A 13717-nucleotide genomic window follows, 5' to 3' on the forward strand; every position below is an offset into this window, starting at 1 on the left:
AAACAATATGATACTAGTGTAAAAACTAGACACATAGGCCAATGGAACAGAATGAAAGCCTGGAAATAAACTCACACATGTATGGTCTACTAACTGTCAAGGAAGCCAAGAATACTCAAAAGGGAAAGAATCGTTTTTTTAATAAATGGTATTGGAAAAATTGGGTAATCACATGTAGAAGAATGAATTTGGATCCCCATCTTACACCACTAACAAAAATTAATTTGAAATGGATTAAAGATTTAAACATAAGACCCAAAACAATAAATGGACATGAGTTTGAGCAAGCTCTGGGAATTGGTGATGGACAGGGAAACCTGGCGTGCTGCAGTCCATGGGGTTGCAAAGAGATGGACATGACTGAGCGACTGAACAGAACTGAACTGAAAAAGATAAAACTCCTGGTGAAAAGCATAGGGAGAAAAGATCCTTGACATTGGTCTTGGCAACAAAGTAAAAATAAACAGGTGGGACTACAGCTACCTAAAAATCTTTGGCACAGCCAAAGAAATGAACAACAGAATGAAAAGGCAACCTACAGAATGGAAGAAAATATTTGCAAATCATAGATCTGATAAAGGTTAATATCTAAAATATATAAAGAACTCATACAACTCAGTAGCAAAAAAAAAAAAATCCAATTAAAAAATGGGCAAAGGACCTGAATAGATACTTTTTTGGAAGAAGGTATAAAAATGCCCACCAGACATATGAAAAGGTGCCTGACATCATTAGTTATCAGGGAAATGTAAATCCAAATCACAATGAGATATCACCTCACACCCATTAGAATGGCTATTATCAAGAAAACAAGAGATAAGAGTTGGTGAGGATCGGAGCAAAAGGAACCCTCATGTACTGTTGATTGGAATGTAAATTGGTACCGCCATTTTGAAAAACACTATAGTGAGTCTTCACAAAACTAAAAATAGAACTACCCAGCTAACCCACTTCCATATCTCAAAAAGATATCTACTCTCCTATGTTCATTGCAGTCTTATTCACAGTAGCCAAGATATGGAAACAACAGAAGTATCCATCAAAGGATGAACATAAAGATGTGAGATATACACACATATACACACATACACACACACACACACACACACACACGTTATTCAGTCATGAGAAAAAAGGAAATCCTGTCCTTTGTGAAACTTGTTTTAACCTTGAGGGCATTATGCTATGTGAAATAAGTCAGAGAAAAACAAGTACTATGTGTGTACGTGAAATAAGTCAGAGAAAAACAAATAGTACATGGTATCACTAATCTGTGGAATCTAAGGAAGCTGAACTGAGAGAAACAGAGTTACCAGGGGCTGGGAATTGGAGAAACGGGAAGATGCTAGTCAAAGGGTATAAACTTCCAGTTATAAGAGTAACAAGTTCTGGGGATCTAATGGGAAATTATAGCTAATAATACTGTATCATATATTTGAATGTTGCTAAGAGAGTAGATCTTACATGTTTTCACTACAGCAAAGAAATGATAATCTACGATAGTAATCATTTTGCAAAATTTCAAATATATAAAATACACACAGTGTACATCTTAAATTACACAATGTTATTTGTCAGCTATATCTCAATAAAGATGGGGGACAAAGTGCTCTTGAAATCAACACCTATGGAATAGAGGGGAAGAAAGCAGGACTGAGAAGAGGGAGAAGTTAAGCTTTGATGCAAGCCTGGTGACAGACTTGGCTGACCCTATGGGGAGTGCTGGAGTTAGAGTGGTCCTGCAGAGTTGTCCAGAGGTGGGTAGAAATGACCAGAACTTTGTACACCTGCACTGATCATTGGATGTGGGCTGCCTGGTGGTTCTCTGCAGCTGAGGCAAACCCTGGAGGACTGACATCTAAGGGCTGTCTGCTGACCATACACTTGAAGTTGGACATCAAGAAGGAAGAGCTGGGTAGTGCATCGTAGTATATACCACAATGCCCACGTAGAGGGATAAACAAAAATAAATAGAGTTCTAGGGCATTTGGATCATAATACCATATGTACTCCAGAAAGATGGTATTGATTATATTCAATTTCAACCTGTTATTCTAGAACTCTTACAACTCAGCTTTAAAAAGACAAAAAACTCAATTAAAAATGAGCAAAGGATTTGAATAGACATTTTGCCAAAGACAATATACAAATGGCTAATAAGCACATGAAAAGATGCTTAACATCCTTGTTATGAGGGAAATGTGAATCAAAACCACAATGAGGTACCATTTCACGCTCACAAGGATGGCTATAATAAAAATGGCAGACAGTAACAAATGCTGGCAAGAATGTGAACAAATAGGAACCCTACTGTTGTAGGTAAGAAAAAATGGTACCATAACTTTGGAGAATAGTTTGTTAGTTTCTTAAAAAGTTAAATATAAATTTACCATATGACCCAGCCAATCCACTCTTAGGGATCTACACAAGAGAAATGAATGCTTCAGCTCAGTTCAGTCACTCAGTCGTGTCCGACTCTTTACGATGCCATGAACTGCAGCACACCAGGCCTCCCTGTCCATCACTAACTGCCAGAGTCCACCCAAACCCATGTCCATTGAGTCGGTGATGCCATCCAACCATCTCATCCTCTGTCGTCCCCTTCTTCTCCTTCCCTCAATCTTTCCCAGCATCGGAGTCTTTTCAAATGAGTCAGCTCTTCGCATCAGATGGCCAAAGTATTGGAGTTTCAGCTTCAACATCAGTCCTTCCAATGAACACCCAGGACTGATCTCCTTTAGGATGGACTGGTTGGATCTCCTTGTAGTCCAAAGGACTCTCAAGAGTCTTCTCCAACACCACAGTTCAAAAGCATCAATTCTTCGGTGCTCAGCTTTCTTTATACTCCAACCCTCACATCCATACATGACTGCTGGAAAAACCATAGCCTTGACTAGATGGACCTTTGTTGACAAAGTAATGTCTCTGCTTTTTAATATGCTGTCTAGGTTGGTCATAACTTTCCTTCCAAGGAGTAAGCGTCTTTTAATATCATGGCTGCAATCACCATCTGCAGTGATTTTGGAGCCCAGAAAAATAAAGTCTGACACTGTTTCCACTGTTTCCCCATCTATTTGCCATGAAGTGATGGGACCATATGCCATGATCTTAGTTTTCTGAATGCTGAGCTTTAAGCCAACATTTTCACTCTCCTCTTTCACTTTCATCAAGAGGCTCTTTAGTTCTTCTTCACTTTCTGCCATAGGATGGTGTCATCTGCATATCTGAGGTTATTGATATTTCTCCTGGCAATCTTGATTCCAGCTTGTGCTTCCTCCAGCCCAGCATTTCTCATGATGTACTCTGCATATAAGTTAAATAAGCAGGGTGACAATATACAGCCTTGACGTACTCCTTTTCCTGTTTGGAACCAGTCTGTTGTTCCATGTCCAGTTCTAACTGTTGCTTCCTGACCTGCATACAGGTTTCTCAAGAGGCAGGTCAGGTGGTCTGGTATTCCTATCTCTTTCAGAATTTTCCACAGTTTATTGTGATCCACACAGTCAAAGGCTTTGGCATAGTCAATAAAGCAGAAATAGATGTTTTTCTGGAGCTCTCTTGCTTTTTTGATGATCCAGCAGATGTTGGCAATTTGATTTCTGGTTCCTCTGCCTTTTCTAAAACCAGCTTGAACATCTGGAAGTTCACGGTTCACGTATTGCTGATGCCTGGCTTGGAGAATTTTGAGCATTACTTTACTAGAATGTGAGATGACTGCAATTGTGGGGTAGTTTGAGCGTTCTTTGGCATTGCCTTTCTTTGGGATTGGAATGAAAACTGACCTTTTCCAATCCTGTGGCCACTGTTGAGTTTTCCATATTTGCTGACATATTGAGTGTAGCACTTTTACAACAACATCTTTCAGGATTTGAAATAGCTCAACTGGAATTCCATCACCTCCACTAGCTTTGTTCGTAGTGATGCTTCCTAAGGCCCACTTGACTTTACATTCCAGGATGTCTGGCTCTAAATGAATGCTTATGTTCATACAAAGACTTGTGTGTAGATATTCAGAAAACATGGTGTATCCATACAGTAGAATATTATTTTGCTATAAGAAAGAATGAAGGATTGATGCATGCTATAACACGCAAGAACCTTGACAACATCATGCTAAGTGAAAGAAGCCAGACTCAAAAGAACATATATTGTACAATTCCATTTATATGAAAAGTCCAGAAGAGGGAAATCTGTAGAGACAGTTGTTGCCTGGGGTTGGGATGATACAAATTTTCTAAAGCTGTATTGTGGTGATGGCTGCCCAGCTCAATCAGTTGGCTACAAATCATTGGATTGCACTTTTAAAAATAGGGTGAATTTTATGGTAGTAAGCTATGCCGCAATAAAGTTGTTTTAAAATTTTCAACTGGATCTAGAATATTTAATAAAATCCTAGAAAACTCCTCATCGCTTTTCAGCCTTTTGGCTAAGATCAAGTGTGCCTGGTGGCCTACCGTCCATGGGATCACAAAGAGTCGGACACGACTGGGTGACTAACATCTAAGTGCAATAAAACTACAATCAAAGGGAGATCTAAAATTAATTTAAGATACCTCATTCAACCAACCTTTACTTTTAAAGCATGTTAGACATTTCATACTCAAACTCAGAACACTTTCTTAGCCAGGAGAAATATCAATAACCTCAGAACACCTCTTAGAAGAGGTAGCACAGCAGACAATTTTCTTTTAGGGCAGTGAAGTAGATCTAGAATTAATCAGTGTCAGTAGATAAAAGCAGTGCTCAATTTTAAAAAAAGTTCACTAGGTAATACGCAGACATGTTTACTTTTATCAGCCATTTAATAATACCTATGTGAAGAATTAATTTCCTGTTACCAACACAAAATCAATACAATTCATCATTACAATGGATGAGAACAGCTATGTGAGCCCAGTCACCCTCAGATTTGTGAGTAAAATATTTTATTGGTTTTAGGTCACCATTTTTGGGTGATTTGTTACACAATAATTTTTTAAATATTTACTTTTGTTTATTTATTTTTGGCTGTGCTGGGTCTTTGTGGCTGCGAGCAGGCTTTCTCTGGTTGTGGCAAGCAGAGGCTACTCTCTTCTAGTTGCGGTGCTCAGGTTTCACTTTGTAGTGGCTTCTCTTGTCGCGGAGCACGGGCTCTAGAGTGTGTGGGTTCAGTAGTTGTGGCACGTGGGCTCAGTAGATGTGGCACATGGGTTTAGTTGCCCTACAGCGTGTGGGATTTTCCCAGACCAGGAATCTAACCTGCGTCCCTTGCATTGGCAGGTGGATTCTTAACCACTGGACCACCAGGGAAGTCCCATATCAGTTGATACCCTGAATATTCCCCAAACTCTGCAACAAGAGGAGCCCTCAGGGAGATAGGCATCTTCTCTCTACCGATCCCTCCATTGCTCTCAAGGGCTTCACCATTCTCTTAGTTGCCTAGGTTTGAAACTACAAAGTCATTCTCTGCGTATTTTCCCTCATCCCCCAGGACTGGTCACTTGCCAAGTCTTGTCAGTTCCACATTGCTTGCCTCTGTTTCCTCCCTTCAGGCTCCCTGTCATTATCCTGCTTTCTCTCTTGCCTAGATTATTACAGTAGTCTCTTAAGTTCTCTCTCTGCCTCTAGGCTCTCTCATTCCAATCCTCTGGCCTCTAAACCTTTAGAAGTTCCCACAGCCTAATCTCTAGCATTCAAAGTCTTACTGACCTCCAGTCTCACTGTCATTATCCTGTTTTGCCTCTTACCGAGATGATTACAGTAGTCTCCTAAGTTCTCTCTCTGCCTCCAGGATCTCTCATTCCAATCCTCTGGCCTCTAAACTTTTATAAATTCCCATAGCATGAGTGCTAGCATTCAAGGTCTTTCCTCATTTGACCCATACCTTCCTGTGATGGTTTACTGGACATATCAACTTGGCTGGCTCAAGGGGTGCCAAGATATTTGGTCAAACTATTCTGAGTGTTTCTGTAAGGGTGTTTTTGGATAAGGTTAACATTTAAATTGGTGGACTTTGAGTAAAGCAGATTGCCCTCCCTAATGTAGATGGGCCTCATCTCATCATTAGGAGGTGTGACTAGAGCAAAAAGACCAGCCTCCCCCAAGCAAGAGAGAATTATCTAGTAGATTGCCTTCAGACTTCACCTGCAACATTGGTCTTCCTGGCTCTACAGTAGCTGATCTTCAGACTAGAACTGCACTACCAGCTCTCCCGGGTCTCTAGCCTACAGGCCTTTGGACTTGAACTGTAGCATCAGCTCTCCTGGGTCTCCAGCTTTCCAGCCCACCCTGTAGATTTTGGACTTGCCAGCCTCCATAATCATGTGGGGCTTCCCAGGTGGCTTAGTGGTAAAGAATCTGCCTGCCAATGCAGGATACGTGAGAGAGGCATGTTTGATCCCTGGGTCGAGAAGATCCCTAGGAGAAGAGAATGGCAACCCACTCCAGTATTCTTACCTGGAGAATCCCATGGACAGAGGAGCCTGGTGGGCTACAGTCCCTGGGATCACAAAGAGTCGGACACAACTTAGCAATTGAGCACTCACCCATAAGCATATGAGCCAACTCCTGATAATAAATCTTTTTCAATACATACACATATTCTATTGGTTCTCTCTGGAGAACTCTGGTTAATGGTTAATACACTTACTAACCTTGTGTCTCACTAAGCCCCTTTGTGCACCTGACCCTCCATTCAAATTGAACTGCCCCCTGCCCCCTGTGTTGCTCTGGGTGTTTTATCTTCAGGCCTAGCTCACATTGCTCTGCCTTTGCTCCCATCTTCACTGATGACATTAAAAACTGTCACCTTTGCTATGAGATCTTTCCTAACCATCTCTGAACCTCTCTAGCACATCATCTATAATCTTATGTAATACACTAGCTCGTATTACCTGCATGTTGCAGTTCATGGGGTCACAAAGAGTAGGACAAGACTGAGCGACTGAACAACAACAGCAACCTCATATTATGGGGTTTTTTGGGGAGCACATCTTATCTTATTGATTATATCATGAGCAGCTTGAGGGGCAAAATATCTGTTCTTTTTCTCATGCATGCAACTGCCTGCCTGACATTTCTTAGATATGGCAAAGTTGCTTCAAAGATAACGTGTCCAAATCTGGACTCGTGACTCTTCCCCTGTACCTGATCCTGCCTTGTTCTCTGTTTCGGTAAGTTCAGAGGCACAGTTCAGATACTCCAGAAAACAGACTTTTGAGACTGATTCACACACAGGAAACTTACTGGGAAGTTCTCTAGAAATCAATACTTTTGGGGAGTGAGTGAAGTCAGATTGGGCAGAGGGAAAAGTTGGGTTTGGAAGCAGTTGTAACAAAGGTCTCAGTGGATCCCATGGGGAGGTCTGGAGCAGGAATTAACCTATGGTGATGCCCTGAATTGGGGCAAGTGGGCCGGGTCTTTATATTCCCCACAAAGCCAGTCAACGGATGTGGAGCTTATGTTCTAGCAAGAGGACAAAGTAGTAAGCAAAAAATACAAGAAGTAAATTCTAGAGTATTTCAGAAGGTAAAAAGCATAATAGAAAGAGTGACAAAGGACGATAAAAAGGATCAAGAGTTGAGGAGTGTGTATTGCAATTTATAATAGGGTGGTCAGGGTAGACCTCACTGACTAAAACAAAGACTTAATGGTGAGAAGTTAGTGTTGTAGATACACCAGGAAAGAGAGACCCAGGCAGCATTGTTTGTGTTTTACGATGAGCATTCATTGCTTTTGTTAATAATACCCCTCTCTCAGAGGTAATCATTATTTTGACTTTTATCACAGTCCTTTGGGCTTACCTGGTGGCTCAGATGGTAAAGAATCTGCCTGCAATTCAGGAGACCAGGATTCAACCCCTGGGTTGGGAAGATCCCCTGGAGAAGGGAACGACTACCCATTCCAATATTCTTGCCCGGAGAATCCCATGGACAGAGGAGCCTGATGGGCTACAATCCACGGGGTCTCAAGGAGTTGGACACAACTGAGCGACTAACATTTTAACTTTCACACAATCTTTTAGTTTTGTCTTTTCTTGAATGTGATATAGATGGAATCATACAGTATGTATTCTTGTGTCTGGTTTCTTTCATTTGTCATGGTGTCCATGATATTCATCCAGGTTAGTGTGTATATTAGTCATTTGTTCTTTTTTGTGGCTGTATATTATTCTGTTGCATGAATATACCACTCATGTATTTATCTATTCTCCTGTTGATAGACATTTTGGTTGTTGCCAGTGTTGACTAGTATGAACAGTGCTGCTGTGAATATTCTTATACATGTATTTTGGTGAACATATACACTGATTTCTCTTAGGTATGTATTCACGAGTGGAACTGCTGGATCATAAGGTAGGCATATGTTTAATTTTAGCAGACATTGTAAAACTATTTTCCAAAGCGGTTGTATCAAATTATATTCACACCAACTATATATATAATTTATTTTATTTGTTGAGATATATTTGACATAAAACATCGTGTAAGTTCAAAGTGTACAACATATAGATGGATATATCTACATTGCAGTATGATTGCCATTGTAGCATTAGTTAACACCTCTATCATATCACATAATCATTTCTTCAAGTGTTAGGAACAATTAAGATCTAGTCTCTTAGTAAGGTTAATGTTTATAATACAATTTTGGGTGTCTATAATCACTGTACTGTGTATTAGTCTCCAGGACTTATTTATCTGCTGCTTGCAAGTTTGTTCCCTTAAATATCTCTCCTATTCCCCCACCCTCAGCCCCTGGAAACCACCATTCTATCCTCTGCTTCTACAAGCTTATTTATTTTAATTTTTTTAGATTTTACATATAAGTGACTTTAGGGCTAGTAGCATTTTATATACTTTAGCGTGAAGTAAATCTATCACTATACTCCGTGTGAAGAAGCCTGAGGAATAGCTTCACCAATTTATTTTGTAATATAATTTTCCTTTTTGTGTATATCCAAAGTGACAGATGATAAAACAGACATCTAAGTCCAAAAGAACTCTTTCAATATATTTGAAATAAAAGTTTGAAGTACCCCAAAACACACATTTGTGTCCATACATATTCAAATTCAGAGGGACTGCACATGATCCTTCATTTCCCAATAAGACAAAAAAAAAAAAAGTGCTCAATCAACTCACTGAAATCCACCCCAGAGAGTGTAATACTGAAGCTTCATCCGCGGGGCCTTTAAGGCACTGCCCGAAGAGGAGTTGGCAGGTGGATGGCTGGGCCTGTAAAGACTGACTAAAGTCACTGACAAGTGCTTGGTGAAGGTCAGTGGTCAAGTTACCTTGCCAGCTCCTAACCTAGTTTATTTCTAGGCTTCAGGCTCTGTCTTACCATCTTACCACCAACTAAGATCAGCCCCCCACTCTCTTTCTGCCGTGTTCTGTCTTTCTTCAAGAATCAGATACCTCAGGGACTTTGCTGGTGGTACAGCGGATAAGAATCTGCCTGCCAATGCAGAGGACACAGGTTCCATCCCTGGTCTTGGAGGATTCCACATTCTCTGGAGCAGCTAAGCCTGGGTGCCACAACTACTGAAGCCTGTGTGCCTAGAGCCTGTGCTCTGCAACAAGAGAAGCCACTGCAATGAGAAGCCTGCGCACTGCATCTAGAGTAGCCCGTGCTCGCCACAACTAAAGAAAGCCCGCATGTAGCAACAAAGCCCCAGTGCAACTAAAAAAGGAAAATAATCAGATACCTCAGCAAATTCTCTCAAAAATCCCTAAAGCATGAACCATATTTCTCAAACTCAGGACCCAACATGTAAAGTCACCATTTGGTCAGGATCTGATAAGGGAGTCTTACATCAAAGTCTTATCCAAAGACAGGGTATTGGATGTGGAATTCAGTTCTAGTTGGCTCCCATGACTAGACAGTGGAGATTTAACCTTAATTTGATTGGCTGTTCTTTGGTAGATTTAAAAAAAATCAAGAATAATGTTCATTTAGTTTTACATAAGCACTAGGGGCCTTTCCTGCATTCTGATCAAATTCTCAGAACTGTTATTAGGATTTAAATTGGATTCACAGATACAACGTTTGGAGAATTTTTTTCTCACTGAGATTTAGTATATTATTTATTGCCTGACCATATGATTCCCAAGTATTTAAAATGTATAAATTATTTATGATCCAGATGGTGATCTGATACTACTCTGCATCTCAAAATGTTCTGGGCTTTTGCTGCATGCACAGACGTTCAATTACAAAATTCAGGTGGGTCTTTCGGTACCAGTGTGGTGTTGCTGCTTAGTCACTAAGTCATGTCTGATTCTTTTGTGACCCTGTGGACTGTAGCCTGCCAGGCTCCTCTGTCCATGGGATTTCCCAGGCGAGAATACTGGAGTGGGTTGTCATTCCCTTCTCCAGGGGATCTTTCCCAGCCCAGGGGTCAAACCCATGTCTCCTGCATTGGCAGGTGAATTCTTTACCACTGAGCCACCAGCGGAGCCCATGTGATCGTCCAAGTAATTGTTGGTTACAAATAAATACTCCAGTTTTCAGCAACCCTTTCCCCGTTGGTTTTCACTGCTTAGAATTAAAAACTATTCTGTGGGGAGCTACCAAATTAAAGAAGAGAAAAGGGAGGAAAATTCCACTTTTTTGGTCTTGTCAGAGAGGGGAAATTTTTTAAGCCAAATTAAAAATTTCTAAGTTTTAAAACAAGAGGCTGTGAGTAGGCTACTAATTTTCCCATATATATATATATATATATATAAGGATGGGTCTCAAATACGTCAGGAAGAGGGTAGAACAAGTCAGGGAGAATCTCAAATAGATAGGGAAAAATCAAAAACATATCAGGATAGAGAAGTCAGAGTCTCAAAATGAATGAAGTGCTCTGAGCAGCAGTGCCTTGACGGTTGGCAGGAACAGGTACCTAATGAAAGGCAGCAAAAAGGAAACCAAGAAGAAAGCAGTTGATCCAATTCCTTAGAAAGATTGGTATGATGTGAAAGCACCAGTTATGTTCAATACAAGAAATATTGGAAAAACACTAGTCATGAGAACTTGAGAATTCAAATTATATCATGTTTTTGAAATGAGCCTTGTTGATCTGCAGGATGATGAGGTTGCATTTAGAATACTCAGGGTAATTACTGAGGCTATTCGGGGCAAAGCTACCTAACTTTATGGCATGGAGTTTACCTGTGACAAAATGTGCTCCATGGTCAAAAAATGGCAGCCTTGTGATTGAAGCTCATGTCAGTGTCAAGACTACTGAAAGTTATTTGGTTTGTCTATTTTATTTAAAAATGCAACAATTAGATTTGGGAGAGCTCTTACACTCAGCAGCAACAAGTCTGCCAAATCCAGAAGATGATGATGAAAATCATGACCCTAGAGTTATAGACAAATAACTTGAAAGAAGTGGCCAATAAATTGATTCCAGACAGTACTGGAAAAGACACAGATGAGATTTGCCAAAGTACTTATCCACTCCATGATGTCATTATTAGAGAAGTAAGGGTACAGAAGAAGCCCAAGTTTGAATTGGGAAAACTCATGGGGCTTCATGAGGTGATGGTAGTAGTTCTGGAAAGCTATCAAGGAAGAGACAGGTACTAAAGTTGAATAGGCTGATGGATATGAGTCCAGTCCAAGAATCAGTTAAAAATTCAGACTTTTAACAGTGACAAAAAAAAAGGTTTTATTTGTGACAAAGAAGGATCTCAAACATATCAAAAAGTGCCTCAGTCTGATAGGAAGACTTAAGTAGTAAGGAGGAACCTCAAACACCTCAGAAAAGGTTTCAAGCAAGTAAGAATGGAGTATTGTTTAATTTCCTCTTATTTGTGAGTTTTTCAAATTTCTTTCACTTATTGATTTCTAATATCATTCTGCTGTGATTAGAGAACATACTCCTATTATTTCAATCCTTCTAAACTGATTAACGATTGTATTATGGCCTAACATATGGTCTTGGAGAATGTTTCTGTGCACTCTCCATTTCTGATAGAGTTGAAGTCTCCAACTATGATAGTGGACTCATCTACTTCTCTTTGCAATTTTATTAGTTTTGGACTCACATAGTTGAACACTCCATTGTTAGGCACATACACATTAATGATTGTTATGTCTTTTTGTGGAACTGACCCCTTTATCATTGTGTGATACCCTTCTTTATCTTCGATAATGTTCCTTGCTTGGAAGTTTGTTCTGTCTGAAATTAATATAGTGATTTTGACTTAATTTTGATTACTGTTGTTATTTAGTGGCTAAGTCGTGTCTGACTCTTTTGTGACCCCATGGACTGTAGCCCTCCAGGCTCCTCTGTCCATGGGATTTCCCAAGCAAGAATACTAGAGTGGGTTGCCATTTCCTTTTCCAGGAGATCTTCCTGACCCAGGGATTGAACCCCTGTCTCCTGCATTGGCAGGTGGATTCTTTACCACTGAGCCACAGGGGAAGCCCATATCTAAGCATACATAAGTATGTATCTATATATGTGATATGTACATTAAGCATACATAATCAAATACATTGTTGGTATTATTATTTTGAACAAATTGTTGTCTGTTAGATCAATTAAGAATAAGAAAGAGAAAAGTTTTAATTTTACCTTTACTTGCTCCTTCTTTGATATTTTTCCTTACTTTATACAGATTGAGTTTCTGACCTATATTATTTCCCTTCTCTTAAAAGAACACCTTTTAACACTTCTTGCATGGCAGGTCTACTGGCAACAAATTCTCTCAACTTTTGTTTGGCTGAGAAAGTCTTTATTTCTCCTTCATCTTTGAAGGTTAATTTTGCAGGGTAAAGAATTCTAGGTTGTTGGGTTTTTTTCTCTCAACACTTGAAATGTTTCACTTCATCCTGTTGTTTGTGTGGCTTCTGAGGAGTAGTTCTTATCTTTGTACTTCTTATCTTTGTTCCTCTATAGGTATGATGTTGTGGGGTTTTGTTATAGTTCTTGCTGTTTTGTTTGTTTTTTAAACCACTGACTTCTTTTAGGCTTTTTCTTTATCTTTGATTTTCTATAGTTTGAAAATCATATGTTGAGGTGTAGTTTTATTGTCATTTATCCTGCTTTGCATTCCCTGAGCTTCCTGCATTTGTGGTTTGGTGTTTGACATTGATGTGGGGGAAATTCTCAGTCATTATTGTTTCAAATATTTCTTCTGTTCCTTCTTCTTCTCCTTATGATATTCTTATGCTGATGTTATACATGTTATACGTTTGTTTGTTTTTTTTTAAGTTGTTCCATAGACCTTGGATATTTTTATCTGTTTTTCTTTTTTCAGACTGTGTTCTCTTTGCTTTCAGTTTTTGAGGATTTTATTGAAGTATCCTCTGTCTCAGAGATTCTTTCCTCAGCCATGTCCAGTATACTAATAAGCCCATCAAAAGCATTCTTCATTTCTGTTACAGTGTTTTTAATCTCTAAAATTTCTTTGTGGCTCTTTCTTAGGATTCTTATCTCTCTGCTTACATTGCCCATCTGTTTATACATGTTGCATACTTTATCTATTAGGGCCCTTAGTAGTTTAATCATAGTTGTTTTAAATTCCTGATCTGATAATTCCAACATTCCTCCCATGTCTGCTTCTGAGGCTTACTCTCACTTCAAAGTGTGTTTTCTGCCTTGTGGTATCTTGTAATTTTTTGTTAACAGCCAGACATGATGTACTGGGTAAAAGGAACTGCTGTAAACAGGCCTTAGTAATGTGGTGGTGAGGTGTTGGGGGAAGGAGAGGATTATACAGTCCTGTGATTAGATCTC

The 13717-nt window shown here is 39.6% G+C and overlaps 1 protein-coding gene and 1 pseudogene across 11 annotated transcripts in view; both read left to right on the forward strand.

The window, feature by feature from the left end:
- The window catches only part of LOC145535726 (small ribosomal subunit protein eS1 pseudogene), a 31817-nt pseudogene extending 20196 nt beyond the window's left edge, over window positions 1-11621 (forward strand).
- The window catches only part of MED14 (mediator complex subunit 14), a 317032-nt gene that overhangs the window by 18663 nt on the left and 284652 nt on the right, over window positions 1-13717 (forward strand). The gene's annotated exons all lie outside the window — the stretch shown is intronic.

This window comes from Giraffa tippelskirchi, chromosome X (genome assembly GCF_054371585.1).
Source record: "Giraffa tippelskirchi isolate mGirTip1 chromosome X, T2T-mGirTip1v1.2.pri, whole genome shotgun sequence".
NCBI classification, from domain to species: domain Eukaryota; kingdom Metazoa; phylum Chordata; class Mammalia; order Artiodactyla; family Giraffidae; genus Giraffa; species Giraffa tippelskirchi.